Source organism: Corvus hawaiiensis, chromosome 3 (assembly GCF_020740725.1).
Source record: "Corvus hawaiiensis isolate bCorHaw1 chromosome 3, bCorHaw1.pri.cur, whole genome shotgun sequence".
Classification (NCBI taxonomy): domain Eukaryota; kingdom Metazoa; phylum Chordata; class Aves; order Passeriformes; family Corvidae; genus Corvus; species Corvus hawaiiensis.
Window position 1 is genome coordinate 104,947,542 of NC_063215.1, and position 19,210 is coordinate 104,966,751.

Sequence of the window (19,210 nt, forward strand, 5' to 3'; positions counted from 1 at the left end):
CAGGGAAAAGCCATTGTTAGAACAGGTTCTTCCAGGCACTTTTGTGGGAGACAATGAGCATGGTCTTCCTTGCCTCTGCTGTCCCAGAAGGATAAGCAGTGCACTCAAAACAACTTGCTAATTTAAGCCACTTGTCTGCTCTGTGAAATTATCCTTTGCCTATCCTCTTTGCTGTCCTTCCCACCCCTTGGCTTTTGGCACTTTCTGCCTTGTGCTTTGCTTTGTCAGTCACAGATGAGACGCTGTGATTTAGAGCAGCTGGGTGCAGCATTGAGGTAACTGGAATGGGCAGGGACATCAGACTCGGGGCTCTGCTCTAGAAGGAGCCCTCAGGGGCAGGGCAGCCGTTCAAGCTCCTCCTATTTGTGCGTTGCTTCAGGAGGTGTAAGAGGAGGCTGCACAGACCTGTTGAAGTACAAAGAAGTGAAGTATCCCCCCAAGTGCCAGCCATGCTCCAGACTGACAGCTCAGGACAGTTGTTATCCTTTTTAATCCAAAATATGAAGGCTTGAAGCTCTCTTCTCTCGAGTACCTCATCCTGCAATCCGCATCCCTTTCTTTCCACCCCCCACTACAGTCCCAGCACAAGGACTACCGGGGAAGTTGGAAAAAGCCCACTCTAATCCCTCCCATCCCATTGGACTCATGTTCCTGGAGGGTTTGAGCTCTGTCACTCCTGCCTCTTCCTTGATTTCCTCTGCCACCTTAGGCTGCCCCAGCCCCCCACTGCGGGGTCTGGGCCGGCACCTTCCGTACAGGTGCCACTGCCCAGAGGTGCCAGCTGGAGCAGGAGCCCAGTGAACACACGTGTGCCCCAGGATTCCTGGAAATTACAGTTTCTCTCATGCAAGCTGCTGCTCCCCTGCTATTTCTGCTCTGATCTCCCCCATTCCGCCTCCCCACCCAAACAGTTCAGTCCCTAAGCCCAGCTCCCGCTGTTGGTTCATTTGCAGACCCAGCTCAGCAGCAGGAGCTTCCAGCTTTCACAGCCAGCCTGTCTGTCTGCCTTTGCTCCTGCTCGCTGCAGACAGGCAGAGTACAAAGGGACAAATTTTAGGGCTGGATCATTGCTTTATTTGCCACACAGGTGTGTAAGTCCCTGTGGTAACGTTGGTCCCGTGCTCTGTGACAGCAGCGTACCGGCCTGGGGCTCTGGTGTGCTCAGCTCGCACCTACAGCCCAGTTCAGAGGGCAGGTTACAAATGCCAACCACCTGCTTTTGAGTCCATTGCTTTAAAAAATAAAACTTCTAAACTCACACCCCAGCTACACCCACCACCATGTACTGGAAGATTAAGCAAAGCATGAAATGCCAACCCAAATCTTTCCCCAAATACGTTCATCTGAGATCTGCCACTTGGACATCAGAAGTTTTATTGAAACATCAGACTGCCTTAAAGAAATATATTGAACTACTTGGACTAGTAAAGATATAGATATGGGCATGCAATATAGATATTGCATCTGCAAAGTTATCATCTGTTATCCTAAAAATAAGAAACTTGCAAGGAATGAGGAAAAACAAGGCAACACTGGTTCTCTATAATAAATTCTTCTCCTGGCCCCTGTTATTGTCATGTTGTACCTTCTCCATCATGAAGCTGGTGAGAAACCTGCTCCTTTTAATCAGGGAGCTCAACACTGGCATGCAGTCAGATTTGGAGGAATAATTTCTTATTTCAGCCTCCACTTTAGTGTTTTCCTCTGTGTTGGACTTCAGGTTTCCTACATGTTTGTTTTCAAGAAGCAGCTGCTGGGTGATGGCCACTGCTCTCACCTGACCTGGCAGCTGGTCCGTGCTGTGCCCAGGAGGAAGTTTGATGTTATCCCTCACTGTGCCTTTGAGCAAAAATTCCCCTTGGCTGTGCTCCCCTGATGGAGGAGCAGGTCTGAGTGGAAAAAGCCGATTCCCTTGGCCCGGACAGGTCACCACTCCCTTTCCCCAGGGATGTCTGAGCCGCTGTGCCCCCCCTCCAGGCCTGCTTGCAGCTCCTTTCCTGCTGTGGCTGCTTCCCCAGGCACAGCAGGAATGTCCTGGGGAAGCACATCCAGGGCTGCCGGCAGCTCGTCTGCCCAGGAAAGCTCAAACGTGGGCTCTCCCCCTGCACTCCTGGTGATCTGTGGGCAGGAGAGCGGCCACTGCTCGCTCATCGGAACAAAGGCTTGGCCCTCTGCCACACGTCATTAGTGAGATACCTGCACAGCCATTAAGGACGGCACGGGGTGCCTGGGACAGCCTTTAGGGCGTGTGGGAACGGGCTCTGCTCTACGGACTGAGGGGCACCTCTGTCCACAGGGCCTCGGGGAGCCCAGCAAAACCCTCTGCTGCCCCAGGGCTGGGCATGGGCCCCTCTGGCTGGGACTGCTCATGAGACTGGGGCAGCTGTCACCTCCAAACCCTTCCCGTGCCACACGAGCACTCGGCTGCGACCCCTCTGTGACCCCGGTGTCCTTTCTAGACCTGCCGGGATGGGCCTTATGAAGGGCTCTCCTTCCTCGTAGAAGGCACTCCAGGTCCTCCTGCCCTTTGCAGAAGTTGGCATTGGAGGGTGGCAAGTCTCAAATCCCATCTCTCAGGCTCTGTAAAACATTGGGAAGTTATTTGCAGCCTGTGTCAGGACAGTCAGAAGAGATCACAGAGTGAGTGCACAGCAAGTTGCAGAGTTTTGCTTGATGCTTGTTGAAGTTGGTTCTGGCTTGAAGAGAACAGGTTTTTGATGTCTAAAAGAAAAAAAAAAGTGACATTAAAGCTTGGATTGCTTCATGCTCGGGGAAAGTGACTTCATGAAGGCCTGGTGATGGGAGGAGCAGAGATCAGCTGTCCCTCAGGCTGTGCCCCAGGGCTGGCCTTTGCCACAGAGGGAGCATCTCAGCACAGCCCCGGCACAGAAACCACCCCCTGCCCCAGCCAGCTACACCCCACAAATGCCCCCCTTGGCCTGATGTGTCCCTCAGTGGGGAGTGGGGACCCACAAGCCTGCACCAGCCCAAGGTGGGGCAGCCTGGGTGACGTGAGGCAGCACTGAGGAGAAGCAGCATCCTTTGCAGGCACCCATCTGCAGCTGGAGATAAAGCTGTGCTGAGTATATCCGTGCAGCTTGCTCAAGCTGGCCAGGTGATTTTCCCCTGGATGAGTAATCCTGTTTTCCTAGAGCCTGTTGACAATATTTTTCTTTGGCAAAGGCTCTCCCAGGGGTTCTTGTGCCAAAACCAATTTTTACAGGTAGGCTTTGGTAGCCAGCCCGCGGGTACTGCATAAACAGGGGCTGGGAGGGAGAGTGCCCCCTGCCCGCAAAAGGGACCCCACAAAGAGCCACTTTTCTGCTCTGGAGCCAACCCAGGGGGAGATGGGCCAGGTTTCCCTTCCAGCCTCACTGGCAGGTCTTGCAGTGGCCACAAAACAAATGAAAACCATGGAGGAGCAGGGAGTCCCTGGCATGCCCAGCCCAGGCAGGGCTGGCTGGCCTGGTGGGTGCCAGCCTGGCCAGTCACAGCAGTGCCACAGCAGCTCCACAGCAGCCTGGTCCAGCCCCAGCTGTAGGAGGATCCCCTTCCCAAGTGGCAAGGGAAGAGCAAAGACTAAAAACAGTGGAAAAAAAGAAATCTCATAAGGCTCCAGCTGTTGTTTCCTGCATTTCTGTGCTTGCTCTCAAGCTGGGGCTTGCTCTCACCATGGTGCACGCTCTGCAGCCAAAGGGACAATGCCTGACGATGCCACCTTGCTCTCAATGCCCTCATGCCCCCAGGGCTCTCCAAAAGCCCCAAAATCACCATCCCCACTCAGACTCACCCAGCATGAGGATCTCAGGGACCAGGTCACATGGGAGATCAGGGTGCAGCCTCATGCATGGAGCAAATGGGAGGTGAAGGGAAGTACCCCAGCACTGGAAGTGCTGTAGCAAACCTGTTGCACAGAGGAGCTGCTTTGCCCAGCCACAGGAGCATTTCTCTCAGCCAGGCTTGGAAAAATCCTGGTCCTGGCTTCAACCCCGCAGTTGTTTTTTAAGGCAAGGAGCTGCAACTGGGTTCCTGCTGGGCCTACATCCTCTTCATTTCCCTGCTGTGCTCTGCTGTTGGCAGCACAGAGTCCCCAGCAAGCTTACCCAGGCAGGCTGGGCAACACCCAGGGCTGTGGATGTACACACGGTGCCAGTGCACACCTTGGCACACGTGGACAACGTGGCTAAAGCATCCCCACAGCCCCACAGAGGGCAGCAGGCACCTCCTGCCTGCCCACCTCACTCACCCTGGGTGGACACAGTGGAGCATCCAGGCTTTCCAGCCTGCTGTTAGGTCACCTCAACACCACAGTTTGGCTCTGGATGACAAGATCAGCCGCATCTGGCACTGGGAGTTGGGTTTGAGTCAATACCAGTATTTGAAGATGTGTGCAAATGCAGTTTAAAAAGAAACCCCAAACCAAACCACCCTAAACCAGCTACTGACCTGGCTGGCATGAAACTGCCCCCCAAAGGCAGCAGCAGCAGCAGCCTCCCCAGGCTCAGCACAGCCCCTGCCAGCAACCCACGCCCACCACCACCTGCAGGAGAGAGAGGGAAGCTTCAGCCAGCCAGGCACAGAGCAGAGGCAGGACCCCTCCTCCAGGCAGCAGCTGGGCTGAGCCGTCCTGGCAAAACAAGCCCCACTGCCCTGATTTCTCATGGTTTTTCATACCTCACCCATAGACAGCATTTAAATTCACTTAAGGTCACCATCAGGTGAGGTTTCTGTTGCCTCTGGCACACCAGAGCAGAGTTCCACGTGGCTACAGGGGCTCAGCCCAGCAGCAGGCAGCCCTGGGGGAGCGAGTGGCTGGCCCAGCTCTACGCCCCAGGGCCCACCCCGTGGCTTTGCCGGAAATTTTCCCGATTTTCCTTGCTGGAAAGGGCTGGGAGCCAGGTGTGTCTGGGCTTCCATCAGTGTCCCGGCCCCTGCAGCAGCCAGGAGATGTGTCCAGGCCGGTGTGTCCCCCTGGGCTGCTGTTCTGTGTCCCACACGTGCTCCTGCGGGAGCGCAGGGACCTCCGGACCAAGAACGCTGGCCAGCCTGGCACGGCTGCACTCGGATGTCAGGAGCCAGGACCCAGCACAGCCCAGCAAAGCAGCTGCTTTTTGACCCCAGTAAAAAGGGGGGAACAGCCCCGTTCTGGCACTGCAAGGAGCAGCCTGGGGCACAGCCACAGCCGGTGGCGTCCCAAGGGAGGTGACAGCTGCTGCTGTGCTCCCGATCAGGGGCTCCTGGCCGGCTGGGTACGGCCCTGCCAGTGAGGAACCCCCAGCTGCAGAGCAGGATTTGCATCCACCCGAGCACCAGCGCTGTACAGCGAGCTGCTGGGATCGTGCCATTAGATGGGGCTATAGTTAAAGAATTAGGATTTGTATTTCTGACTCCGAGTAGGACTTGCCCGGGGTCAGCAGGTAAGTCCTGGCCATCCCTGCCTTGGTCTGACGCCCTGAGACAGGAGGTGGATGCTCCTGGGGTACAGAGGGGTGGCAGGAGGGATGGGAGTCCCACAGAGTCTGTGGGAAGCTGCAGGTGGGAGAAGATAACAAATTTCCACTCCAGGTGCTGCAGAGTTTATCCACCTCGATTCCCCTGTAATACCCCTTGGTTTTCCCTGGTGTAGAACACAGATCACAGAAATGGCAAAGGCCCCTGGCAAAGTCAGGTGCCTGGTGCTAATCTGCCCATGGGCTCCTTTTGGCTCACAGAAGGAGTCTCACCAGTTCCTGGCCCAAACTGTCAAGGCTGTAGGTGCTGCCTAAATGCTTAGGGAAAAAAATAATAATCCAGCTGAAGACTTTGAAGCTGCAAAATAACACCAAGCTGAGCAATCCCCGGGGAATCAGCATCTGTGTGACACTGCTGGAGCGGATGAGACATGGAGCAGAGCTTGCCCAGGGTTTGCCAAGCCACAGTGAGAGCCCTTTGCCATGGGGCCATCCCATCCCTTTTGCCATGCCAGCTCAGGGGCCTCTGTGGTGCTGGAAGAGACACAGGACAAGCTGGGCTGGCCCTCGTCCCAGGAGCATCAGCATCCCTGCTACCACAGCGGGAACTTCTGGACTAGAAACCACAAAACCAAAGTGCAGGCACGACCACTGGCCTCCTCCCTGCCCAGGCACATTCTGTGTAGCAGAAATTCACTTTCCAGCACACAACTTGCTGCCCCTTTGAGGACACGAGCACCCAGGAATAGCTCCTGGCAATGCTATCAGAAAACACCAGGATTTTTTTGGCAGCTCCCACATCCTGTTATTTGTGGGAATAAAGCCATTTATCCCGGATGAGAAGAAGAAGGGGTGCCCTCAGCCTGCACCCAAACCCACTCTGCTCTCCCAACACCTGAATGGAAGGACATTGAGCAGAGCAAGGGCCATCCCAGCCTCTGGGAAGGATGGATCAGCCTGGCTGAAAGCCACTGTCCTTCACCAGGGCGGCCACACCAATGCCTGGCCATGCCAAGCGCATGGGGCATCGCCCAGACAAGCACTGGTGATCAAAAACCAGCCCTTCCCATCTTTCATAAAGCACAAAATCCCAGACATGCACCAGAACAAGGAAGGCCAAGGCTGCCCGAGCAGGCAGCACACGTGCCTGTATGAGGGGGGTGAGCAGGAAAAGAAATAGGAAGTGGAGACAAAGAATTTCCGCAACATCCCTCCAAACCGCTTCCTGCACGTTGGGAGTCAGGAAACACTCACAGGAGAGATGCCCAGCCCAGGCTGAGCAGGGCCCCAAACAGCCCCTGGGGAAACAGGCTAAACACAGGCAGTGAGATGGAAACTCACAGCCCACACCCACAGTAAAAATCCCATTTGATGTATCAAGAATCCTGGATTTGGGAATGGCAAGTAGATGTGCACTTCCCCTCAGAAAACAGATGAACCAAACTCTCCAGGATCCGTATCTACGCCCCACCTCAGCACAAAACCCCTCCCAACAGCCCAGTGAGGAGTAAGCTGCCAGGAATGCCACTGATCCCCTGTGAGCCTGCAGGGACACCCTTATTTCAACACTCCCCCTTTGCTCCAGGAGAAAAACAGAGAGACACGTTACTTGTGGGTTGAGAAATGTCATGTTTGGATAAATAACTCAGTCCCAACCCAAGGGGCAGAAAGGCTGGAGCCCCAGGAGATGCTCCTAATTCCTTGAAGCAATCTGGGAGGAGCTGGTGGCTGCCTGGCGCAGTTCCCTGCATCCCACAGCAACAGGTGACATTTCACAGCCCCCAAAAGCATTGCTGACCCAGGCATGGCTTTGCAGCCAATTGTAGGCATTTTTTCTGCTCCCATGGAAAGGTTTGGATTTAGCTGCATTAGGAAGCAGAGCTGCTTTTGCTTCCTGGGCCTGCAGCCCCTGCTCGGTATGGGCAGTGCCTGCAGCTGGCAACTCCTCCTCCAGAGGCAGGGCCTGGCCTTACAAATGTGGGACTTTCACATATTGGAAAGGTGTGTTGTGAGAGCACCTGTGTGATAACCTCTGTTTTATACATGCAGCTATGACAAATTCTGGGGGTTTTTTTCCTTCATTAAATTTCTCCTCATTTTATGGGCTATTCGTTTTGGGTTCCTACTGGGTTTTGTGGCTGGCAACCCCCTGCTCAAGGCTGCTAAATGAGAAGATTCCATTGGGGCTGGTTAAATAAACTTCTTCCTATCAGAAGGGAGCATCTCTCACACGTGGGGTGGGACCAGCCTCTGTCACCAAAGACAGGGTGGCACAGTAGGGAACTCTGACATGAGATTATGCCCTTTTTTTGTCCCCCTGATCTGTTTGGCAGTAGATGGTTAATGCCTGTAGTCAGAAGCCCTTCATTAGACAGCTCATTAGTTAATCACGCTTGTACGCGTGATTCCTCCTGTCCCCATGCATGTGACAAGGGAAGCTGAGGAATCCATGGGAGTTATTTAAATCACCCGCATCCAAAACCTAAGGCTTAAATACCCTGACAGGCAAAGGAGCATTAATTCATACAACCTCCCAGCCTTCTCCCAGTGTCACTACTGTACTCCAAAATATTAATAAGCCCTAAAGCAATAATGGTTAACACTTCAGCCAGTTAGAAGGAGGGGGGGTGGGGGGGGGGTGGGGCGCTGTTAAGCATTAATTTGTCAGGAAGATGACAAGATTATTTACACCATCAGAAAAGCAGCTCATTAAAGCTGCCCTCATGCAAATACTTGGCCATGCTTTGTTGTAGGAGCATAAAGCAAGGGGGGGGGCTGCTCCTGACAGCAACTGGCTGCAGGGTTGCAGCAGGAATGAATAGCAAGGGGATGGGACCTTCTGTGAAAGAAATCTGGGCACGAGTGAGAGAGACAATGTTGCAGCTGCTTGGTTTTACCCAACCTGTTGGGCAGGATGCGCCAGACGTGAGCTGACAGGATTTTATGGCTCTGAGATGTTCCCCCTCTCCTTCACGCAATGAACAGCAGAGAGGATCAGCGTGTTTCAATCCCATTGCTGGGTGCAAAGATGCAACCCTAGCCCTAACCCTAACCATTCCTCAGATGTGGGAATCCCCTGCAGCACACAGCCCTGCCCTGTTACAGCACACAGCCCTGCCTAAGGCACCCAGCTATGCACACAAGCGATGCAAGAGGTGAACCACATCCTAAAGTTCCCCCAAGGCTTTACCCAGTGACTGAGGGATATCTCCAAGCTTCCACTGTCAGAGAAACCTCTAAGGGTTTATTTTAAACCTTTATTATCTCAATACATAATTCCCTGATGCTGGGCTTGTGCAGAATTTCAGCAACCGCGCTGCACTCTGCTTACACACTGTGCACCCAAGGAAGGCATTTATTTTTGAAGGAGACCACGTCACCTCTTTAGTGTCCAGTGAAAGGATTCTGAGGTCCTCAGGGAAAAGAAACTTGAGAACATGAACTTCCAGACACAAATTACTCTGCCTATGCATGGAAGGAAAAGGAGCAGCCCCAAGTAGCAGCCACAAAAAACCCAGCAGTGCCACAGCTTGGATGCCTGTCATGCACAGAGGACCTAACTTTGCTGCTGGTGCCAGTGGCACTGGGGAGGGGGGAATGGGGTGCAGATGAGCTCTTCCCCACTTGGTCACTTCTAGGGGGAATTGGGCATTTACTGCTTTTAAATAAAGCTGAGAGTCTGCCTCTCTGAGTGGCAAGGGGCGTCAGAAGGGTCTCTGGTGCTCTCTGTGGATCCAACACTGTACCAAGGGTGTGCTGGGATGGGCAGGAGACGGGCTGCAAGCTGAGAATCCTCTCTGCTCCATTTCACCCCCAGATTTGCATTGTTTGGCACTGGGCAGCACATTCCATCAGGAAGGCAGGTTGGATGAGAGCAGCAGAGATGCTCCTCACACAGCAAGGAATGCTGAGTCCCTGAGGATGAGCCTACAGCCTCCACTGCAGCTTCTGTCTCAGGGCTGGGCTTCCCACAGGGCACTGGGATTGTCAGAGGGATCATCCCAGGAGGGTGAGTCTGAAAAAAACAGTGGATTTACCCTTGTGACTGCAGAGCTGCTGGGGCTTCACTCTGTGCACCCGAGCTACCCCCACCCAGCTCCCAAATTCTCATGTGGCCCTATTGCCACTGCCCCCTCCCCTCTGTGCCCAGTGTCCCAGCTTCTCCCAAATCATGCTCACCAGGCCCCTCTGGGATGCTGAACTGCCTGGTTTTTCTAGGAGCTGTTCAGTACCCAGGAGGAAAAAAAGAGAGGGGGACTGGAGTCCTGGTGAAAAATATGATGGCAGCAAAGCGCTGTTATAGCCACAGCACGGAGTTATTAAGGAGAGGCAGGGAGGAGTAACATCTTTTATAGGACCAATTTATAGTGTTGGGAAACAGGCTTATGGGCACAGGCACCCTCTCACAGGAGAATGGATGTGCTTCCTCTCGGGCAGCATCCATTAAAGGGATGTATTTGGACAGGGTGGTGAGGAGCAGCAGCACAAAAATCCTAAAATAGACATGACAATGTTTCTTTCTGCCTGGCTCAACTTGAGCAGGAGTTTCTGCTGCTCCTCCAGCAACTTGCCCAAGGGGAGAGGTTTCCCTCCAGCACCATACCCACCTCCATCCCAAAGCTGGCCCAGTGTGGTGGGCTCAGGCTGCAGGGCCGTTCCTGCCATCCAGTTCAGTGATCTGCCATTTCTGGAAGCTTTATACAAACACTGTACCCCTCACACGGCTTCCACGCTTCTCATCTGCCCTTGTCAGCCTTTGCATTATGTGTGTAAATTCAAGTGATGCCCCTAGCAGGAAATTTCAAGTCCCAAGGAGTTGGGTAATGCCCAAATCACAAGGCAGGAAAATTATGGGGGGTGGGAAGGGGAGGTGTTAGATGCCAAATTCTGACTTACGGAGTCAGACAGTGAGCAGACACGGATGGATGGAAATGAAAGACTGTTTTTGTCTTGTCTCTGAAATCCTGTCCTTTTTTATAGCCAACTTCTGCTGCAGAAGGGAGATGGGATGGGGCTGGGACTGGGATGGGACTGGGAAGGGACTGGGATGGCAGGAGATCAGCAGTGCAGTGCAGCTGGAGGTCCCTAAAGCAGACTGCAGTCCCCTGGGGTGACATCCAGCTTTTGTTCCCAACTCTGTTCCACTGAGCTGTATAATTAATTCTAGAGCTTTTATTTAAATTCTGGTCTAATACCTGTGACTTTTGGCCCCTTCCTTGCTGTTGCCATCAGTCCCTTCCCACCAGGATGTGCCACTCCAATACAGAGCAGAGCAGCACCTTGACCCTTGTGCTCCCAAATGAAATATTTGGCATGTTTCCTGCCACACTCAGGCAAGACAAATATTCTTTTCTTTGATTTGTTTCAGACATACCAGCCATAAACCTCAGTCTCTGGCCTCTTGTTTTCATGTGATCAGACTGGCTCAGAGGAAGGCAGGGATCCATCTTTCTCTGCACCTGGTAGCCTCAGCACATCTGCTGAGCAAACACCCTCAGTTTCTTCCCCTTGCTACCCAAAATCACCTCCCAGTCCCATCACCTTCTGCTTTCCAGCTCCAGTTGCCATTTTCTCCAGGTGAACCACCAGTGCTGGGTGCTCAGGTGGAGCTGCAGTGACCTTTGCTGTCACTCGGTGCCTCATGGCAGCTGAAGCCCAGCCAGGCGGGTGCTGGGATGGCCACTGCCCTCAGAAGCACTGCCAAAGACAGACACTCCTGTGAAAACCTCCCCTTGAGCCCGAGGTATTCCACACTGTTGGGAATGGAGGCCTGTGTTCCATTAAATCAGTTTTTTCCTGCACACAGGCACTCAAAGACATCTCTGAATTGACTCTGTGCCCCAGGCAGATTTTGTCCCATACGAGTCTTTTACCCTCGATTCTTTTTGCCTTATTGCTTAAAAGAAAATGTCCAAACTGACCTCATGCACACCAAATAACTCCTCACTAAATTCCTCAGAACCACTGCTCCCTGAAGAGGTGCATAATGAGCAGGAGCAATTTTCAACTACTTTAGAAAAGTAATCGGTTACAGAATCATCAGAGAAAGGTTTGGGTTGGAAGGGACCCTAAAGATCATCTACTTCTGACCCCCCTGTCATGGGCAGGGACAACTTCCACTAGAGCAGGTTGCTCAGAGCCCCATCCAGCGTGGCTTTGAACACTGCCAGGGATGGAGCATCCAGAACTTCTCTGGGCAACCTGTGCCAGTGCCTCACCACCCTCACAGAAGTAAAGAACTTCTGATCAGTATCTAATCTAAACCTACCCTCTGTCTAAATCTAATCTAAACCTACCCCCAGACCCTTTGTCCTTTCACTACAGGCCCTTGCAAAAAGCCCTTCTCCAGCTTTTTTTAGGTCTCCTTTAGGTACTGGAAGGTGTTACAAAAAGTCTCCCCAGAGCCTTCTCTTCTCCAAGCTGAACAACCAGCTCTCCTCACTCCAGCAAGTCCATGTCCTTCTTACACTGGGGATCCCAGAGCTGGATGCAGCACTGCAGGTGGAGTCTCACGAGGGCAGAGCAGAGGGCAGAATCCCCTCCCTCAGCCTGCTGGCCACACTTCCCTGATGCAGCCCAGGATGAGGTTGGTTTGCTGTCCCACCGAAGGCATAGCAAAGCAAGTGCAGGCTGGGGAGCAGGACTGGGCCAAGTTCCCATGGGAATGCTTCCCACATCCTTGCCTTGCTGTAAGTGGAGTACCTGCAGCTCAGGTGGCACTCTCTGGGTGGATGTAGGACTAAGGAGAAGCCCTAGGATAGGGGATAGCCTGTTATTGTGATGGGAAGCTGAAGCATTTACCCAAAACAGCTCCAAGCATTGTCACTACAAAGGATGCTCCTTGGGTTTTTTGAGCAGCCAAGCAGGGGAAATCAGTCTGGGATCTGTCACTCCTGCAGCATCCTGTGAAAGGCAGATGCTGCCTGGTGCAGCCCTGAGATGGTTTTTGCTGGAGCATCCCATTGTGGTCACTATTGTGCTGCTGCTGCAAGGAAAACCTTCCATAGGAAGTACATGGATTGAAGCGGTTCTGCTCAGTGCTGGATTTATTCTGGAACAGCTTTAATTGGGCACCACTGCCCTTCCATTTTCTTCCAAGAAATACTCAGAATTTCCCAGCCTGCTGCACAGATGCTCTGCTCTCCGAGTAGCCATTGCCTGTAATTTTGACCATTGTCTTTCTTGCACCTACATAGAAGTCATTTGTGCAGTTAAAACAACTTAAATGGGAACACGAGGGGTCACTTTAACAACTGCTTGCATAGATGAAGGTGGGAAGAGTGTGGCTAACCTGGCCAGGGGAAGGCTGACCTCTTATCCAGCACACAGGGCTGAGAACTCCCTGCTCTACTCCTCATGTCTCAGATGGAAAGGAGCAAACCACCTCCTCTCAACTGTGTCCAGCACAGGTAGAGTGGTGTTTATAGTGTCCCCAATTAACTAGAGCACATCTACACATTAATTAGCTCTTTGTGCCCAGTTATTCTATTTATAACCTTTATTACATCCCTCTGTCAACAGGACATCTCCCCATCACTGCTGCCTGGGGGTGAGGGCAAAGGTGTCTGGATGGATGCGAAAATGGGAGCCAAGATGGCTCAGCTCATGGCTAGGGCTGAATTTCTGCCACAGAGGTGCTGCGTAACCTTGGAGAATAATAACAACAACAGAAAATAATAAGCCTTTCACACAGGCAAGTTATGAAAAATTGAGCTGCTTCTGAAAGAAAGAAATAGAGAGTAGCTCGAAGGAGAGTTAAAGCGGTCACCTCAGCTGTGACACAGCCCCATAACACCCAAGCTTCCAGCATATTCTTCCAGCATTTCTTCAGTGCCTCTAAAGCATCCTTTCAGTCTATTCCACCTCTGCAGCTGGAGCCAGCCTCACACACACTCAAATATCCTGGGAGGGAGCATCCCTGCAATCCAGCCAGCAGCTCCAGCACAGCTGCTCACGCCGGGTTTGCAGCCTGGCGTTGCGAAGGCTGGAGCTTTGCAAGGGCATCACTGGCTGTTGGGGAGGAGAGAAAATCATCTTCTCCCTTCTCATTTCTGACTGCCTGAAATGAGGTCTGGAGACTGAACATCTGCTTAACGTGCCAGTCAGGCAGGGACACGCTCCCTTCGTTTATTGCAGAGCCACAGTCGGTTGCAGAAAGCCGAGTTTCCATGTATAGCCTGGAGACACACACATGGCCCTGGCTTCCCAGCCAGAGCCACAGCAGGGCAGGAGAAGGAAAGCAGCAGAAAGAAAAATGGGGATGCAGACCAGAGCAGAACACCCACAGAATGTCTGAAACCATCCAGCAGTGTAGGTCCTCCAGTGGCACCTGCAGAGTGGGGTGGCTGCTGCCTGTCCCAGCTGGGGTTAAGCCTCTGCCTTCTGAAATCCAAGCCTGGCATCAGCGGTATGGGGAGATTCATGGATCACAGTGGAAATACAGGAGCAGACAGCACAGCCAAGTTCATTCAGCAGAGCAGAGTGATAAACAGAGAGCAAACAGCCCATTGCATGCTAATTTCCCACGAGGATCAATTAACTGTAGTTAAAAAATATATTTTTAATGCCATAATCTTCAACTGTCACTGGCTGACTGCAGTCACAAAGTGGAGCCAAAATCCTCAGTCAAAGATGTTGCTTCCTCATTTAAAAAAACCCCATGTTTTTGGCTGCTATCAGCACCAGGCAGCCCTGCACCCAACAGAGACACAGGAACCAGCACAGGGGACACTGAGAACAAGTCTAATGCCAAAATGGTGTTATGACATTTTATTAAATAAAATATGCTTATTTAGCCACCTCTAAATAAGGTGGGTGTATTTCCCGCTGTTTGAATCTGTTCAGCTATGGAACAACATCATTGTCAACATCTAGGTGATCATTTAAAGCAGCAGGGAGCTCAGCAACGTTGCTGAAAGCTGGTTTCCATCAGCAGAAATGCACTCCTCTTTGAGCTTCCCAGGAGAGACTTCTGTGGTCCCACCTGAATTCCTTCTCTGCCAACAATGGAGCACCAATCCCAGCTTTCAGAGGACCTGCAACAGGAGGAGGGTGCATTTCAGGAGCTAAACTCTTCATCTCTGGGGTAAATCTCACCTAGTGGTTGGTGGCCCTTTGGAGTGTGTTGCAAACAGTTACAGTTGTCCCAGCCACGCTGCAAAGGCATAAAAGCAGTGTCTCGGTTTTGAAAGACAGGTGTCTGCTAAGGAAGGCAGAAGCCCCCCTTGAAGTGGCAGATACCTTTAGGCGAAGATGTGGGAAATAGGAATAACAGTTCTTTACTCTATATATATATGTATATAACCAGTCAAACAAAACAACAACAACTATGGCAGTAACAGCAATCACAAACCCAGTGCCAGCCTTCTCGGCTGTCAGGCCCTTTCCCCTCGGGTGCAGTTCCGCTCGCAGCCGGCAGGGGCGCTGGCGGCTCCCGGTGAGCAGGGCAGGTGCGATGGTTCCCCCGCGGCTGCAGGGGGCGCTCCGGAGCGAGCTCGGGAAACCCGCGGCTCTGGTGCCCTGGGATCCCGGGGAAGGATGGAACAAAGGCTTCACAAACCGCTGGGCAGCTGATCCCGGGCTCTCAGGAACAGCAGGCTGGAATGGCAGGGACGAACGCAAATCCCGGGTGGCAGGCGAGATGTATCCAGATGGGAGAACCCCACGGAGGCCCAGGCAGGCAGGGTGAGCAGGGCTACAGTGTAGCGAAAGCTCGAAGCAGCAGCGGGGCAGGGCAGCCACAGCCCGGTCTCCAGCAGGGCAGGGAAAGCGGCTTTTGGGGTCCCGGCGTTGTTTCCAGCAGGAAGAAAGAACGGCCAAAAAGAAAGCAGCAGCAGCTCCTTTCTCTGCAGCTTCTCTCTCCGGACGCTCAGAGCGAACTGACCCCACACCCAGGTGTAGACAAAGGAGTAGCCAGGCCCGCCCCACCTCCCTTTTTGTCTTTCTTAAATACAGCTATTTGTCCCCTAGCAACATGCATATGGGAAAAAATTCCTTTAACAGGAAAAAAACTAAGACTAAACTGAAACCCCAACATTATCCACCCCGAATTTTTTTCCCATACTAACATGTTACATGAAACTTAACTTTTTTTAACCATATAAATCTATGCATCACCCAGATTATATACAAATATACATGCTGATACTGATACAAGTACAGAGCCATGGGTAGTTCACCCTAAAACAAGGTCCCCTTGAGGTATGCATCAGGTCTCTCCATCCTTTTGCATCACCCACCACGTGCAACCTGGTCCCTGAGCAAAAACGACCCCACGGATGGGTTTGTCTTTGCTCAAGGCAGACTTTACCCAAACAGTTTTTCCAAGCATACCTCTCATGTGCACCACTGGAACCTTATCTCCATCTGTTGTTTGTAGGGGTTCGGATTGGGCAGGGCCTGCTCGGCTGGTGGAACCTCGAGTGTTAACTAACCAGGTGGCTCTTGCTAAATGCACCTCCCAGTTTTTGGAAGTCCCCCCACCCAGTGCCTTCAAGGTGGTTTTAAGCAGTCCATTACACCGCTCAACCTTCCCAGCTGCTGGTGCATGGTAAGGGATGTGGTACACCCACTCAATGCCATGTTCTCTAGCCCAGGTGTTTATAAGGCTGTTCTTGAAATGAGTCCCATTGTCAGACTCAATTCTCTCAGGGGTGCCATGCCTCCAATGGACTTGCTTTTCCAGGCCCAGGATGGTGTTCCGGGCAGTAGCATGAGGCACAGGATAGGTCTCCAGCCACCCAGTGGTGGCTTCTACCATTGTGAGCACATAGCGCTTGCCTTGGCGGGTTTGAGGCAGTGTGATGTAATCAATCTGCCAGGCCTCCCCATACTTGTATTTGGACCATCGCCCGCCATACCACAGAGGCTTCACCCGCTTGGCCTGCTTGATCGCAGCGCATGTCTCACAGTCATGGATAACCTGGGAGATACTGTCCATGGTTAGATCCACCCCTCGGTCTCGTGCCCACTTATAGGTGGCATCTCTGCCCTGATGGCCTGAGGCATCATGGGCCCATCGAGCTAGGAACAGCTCTCCTTTATGTTGCCAATCCAAGTCTATCTGGGACACCTCTATTTTCGCAGCCTGATCTACCTGTTTGTTGTTACGATGTTCTTCATTAGCCCGGCTCTTGGGGATGTGAGCATCTACATGACGGACCTTCACGGATAGCTTCTCTACCCGAGTGGCAATGTCTTTCCACTCTTCAGCAGCCCAGATTGGTTTTCCTCTGCGCTGCCAGTTTGCCTTATTCCACCTTTCCAGCCAACCCCACAGAGCATTGGCTACCATCCATGAATCAGTGTAGAGGTAGAGCTTTGGCCACTTCTCTCTTTCAGCTATGTCCAGAGCTAATTGGACAGCTTTGAGCTCAGCAAATTGGCTCGATCCACCTTCTCCTTCAGTAGCCTGTGCAACTTGTCGTGTGGGGCTCCATACAGCGGCTTTCCATTTCCGGCTAGCGCCTACAATTCGGCAGGAACCATCAGTGAAGAGGGCGTATTGTCTTTCACTCTCTGGTAGCTCGTTATATGGTGGGGCTTCTTCGGCACGTGTCACCTGCTCCTCTTCTTCTTCAGAAGATAACCCAAAAGTCTCACCTTCCGGCCAGTTCGTAATTATTTCCAAGATCCCAGGGCGACTTGGGTTTCCAATTCGGGCGCGCTGCGTGATGAGGGCAATCCATTTGCTCCAAGTAGCGTCGGTGGCGTGATGCGTGGAGGGAACCTTTCCTTTGAACATCCACCCCAGCACCGGTAGTCGGGGTGCCAGGAGGAGTTGTGCCTCTGTGCCGATTACTTCTGAGGCAGCCTGGACTCCTTCATAAGCTGCCAGGATTTCCTTCTCGGTGGGAGTGTAGTTGGCTTCAGATCCTCTGTAGCTTCGGCTCCAGAATCCCAGTGGTCGGCCCCGAGTCTCACCAGGCACCTTCTGCCAGAGGCTCCAGGACAGACCATTGTTCCCGGCTGCAGAGTAGAGCACGTTCTTCACCTCTGGTCCTGTCCTGACTGGGCCAAGGGCTACGGCGTGAGCAATTTCCTGTTTGATCTGGGCGAAGGCTTGCTGCTGTTCAGGGCCCCAGTGGAAATCATTCTTCTTGCGGGTAACCAGGTAGAGAGGACTCACGATCTGGCTGTACTCGGGAATGTGCATCCTCCAGAAACCTATAGCACCTAGGAAAGCTTGTGTTTCCTTCTTGTTGGTTGGCGGAGACATTGCTGTGATCTTATTGATGACCTCAATGGGAATCTGACGTTGTCCATCTTGCCACTTTACTCCCAGGAACTGGATCTCTCGGGCAGGTCCCTTGACCTTGCTCTTCTTGATGGCAAAACCAGCTTGCAGGAGAATTTGAATTATTCTCTCTCCTTTCTCAAACACTTTGGTTGCGGTGTTCCCCCACACAATGATGTCATCAATGTACTGCAGATGTTCTGGAGCCTCACCCTTTTCTAGTGCAGTCTGGATCAGTCCATGACAGATGGTGGGACTGTGCTTCCACCCCTGGGGCAGTCGGTTCCAGGTGTACTGCATGCCCCTCCAGGTGAAGGCAAACTGAGGCCTGCACTCTGCTGCCAGAGGAATGGAGAAGAAGGCATTGGCAATGTCAATAGTGGCGTACCACTTTGCTGCTTTGGACTCCAGCTCGTACTGGAGCTCCAACATGTCTGGCACGGCAGCGCTCAACGGTGGAGTCACTTCATTCAGGGCACGATAGTCCACAGTCAATCTCCATTCCCCGTCAGACTTGCGCACAGGCCAGATGGGGCTGTTGAAGGGTGAGTGGGTCTTGCTGACCACCCCTTGACTCTCCAGCTCGCGGATCATCTTGTGGATGGGGATCACAGCATCTCGATTTGTCCGATACTGCCGGCGGTGCACTGTCGAGGTGGCAATTGGCACTCGTTGCTCTTCCACTTTCAGGAGCCCAACTGCAGAAGGATTCTCAGATAGTCCAGGCAGGGTGTTCAATTGCCTAATGCCCTCTGCCTCCACAGCAGCAATCCCAAATGCCCACCTGAGTCCTTTTGGGTCTTTGTAATAGCCATTCCGGAGGAAGTCTATGCCCAGAATACACGGGGCCTCTGGGCCGGTCACAATCGGATGCTTTTGCCACTCCTTCCCAGTCAGGCTCACCTCAGCTTCCAAAAGGGTCAACTGCTGTGATCCCCCGGTCACCCCAGCGATGGATACAGGTTCTGCCCCCACATGTCCCGATGGCATTAAAGTACACTGTGCCCCAGTATCAACCAATGCATCATATTTTTGTGGCTCTGATGTGCCAGGCCATCGGATCCACACCGTCCAGAAAACTCGGTTCTCCCGTGCCTCTTCCTGGCTAGAGGCAGGGCCCCTCTAGCCCTGGTTATCATTCTTTCCCTGGGCGTACATGCTCGAGGTACCTTCAAGGGGATCCGACATATCATCCTCCCTTCTGTAATACCTGGCAGCTCGGTCACGGGAGGCTGAGGCTACCTTCACCTTAGCGGAACCCCCTCGGTTAGTGCCTCCCTCCTTGAGTTCACGCACCCGCGCTGCCAGGGCAGAGGTGGGTTTCCCATCCCACCTTCTCATGTCTTCCCCATGCTCACACAGGAAAAACCACAGCTCAGCTCGTGGGGTGTACCCTCTCTCTCTAGCAGGGGGACGACGGGCTCTGACTTGGGGGCCTGTGACTCTCACTGGTGCCACACTGACCCTCCTCATCTCCTCCCTCATCTCCTCCCTCATCTCCTCCCTCATTTCCTTCCTCATCTCC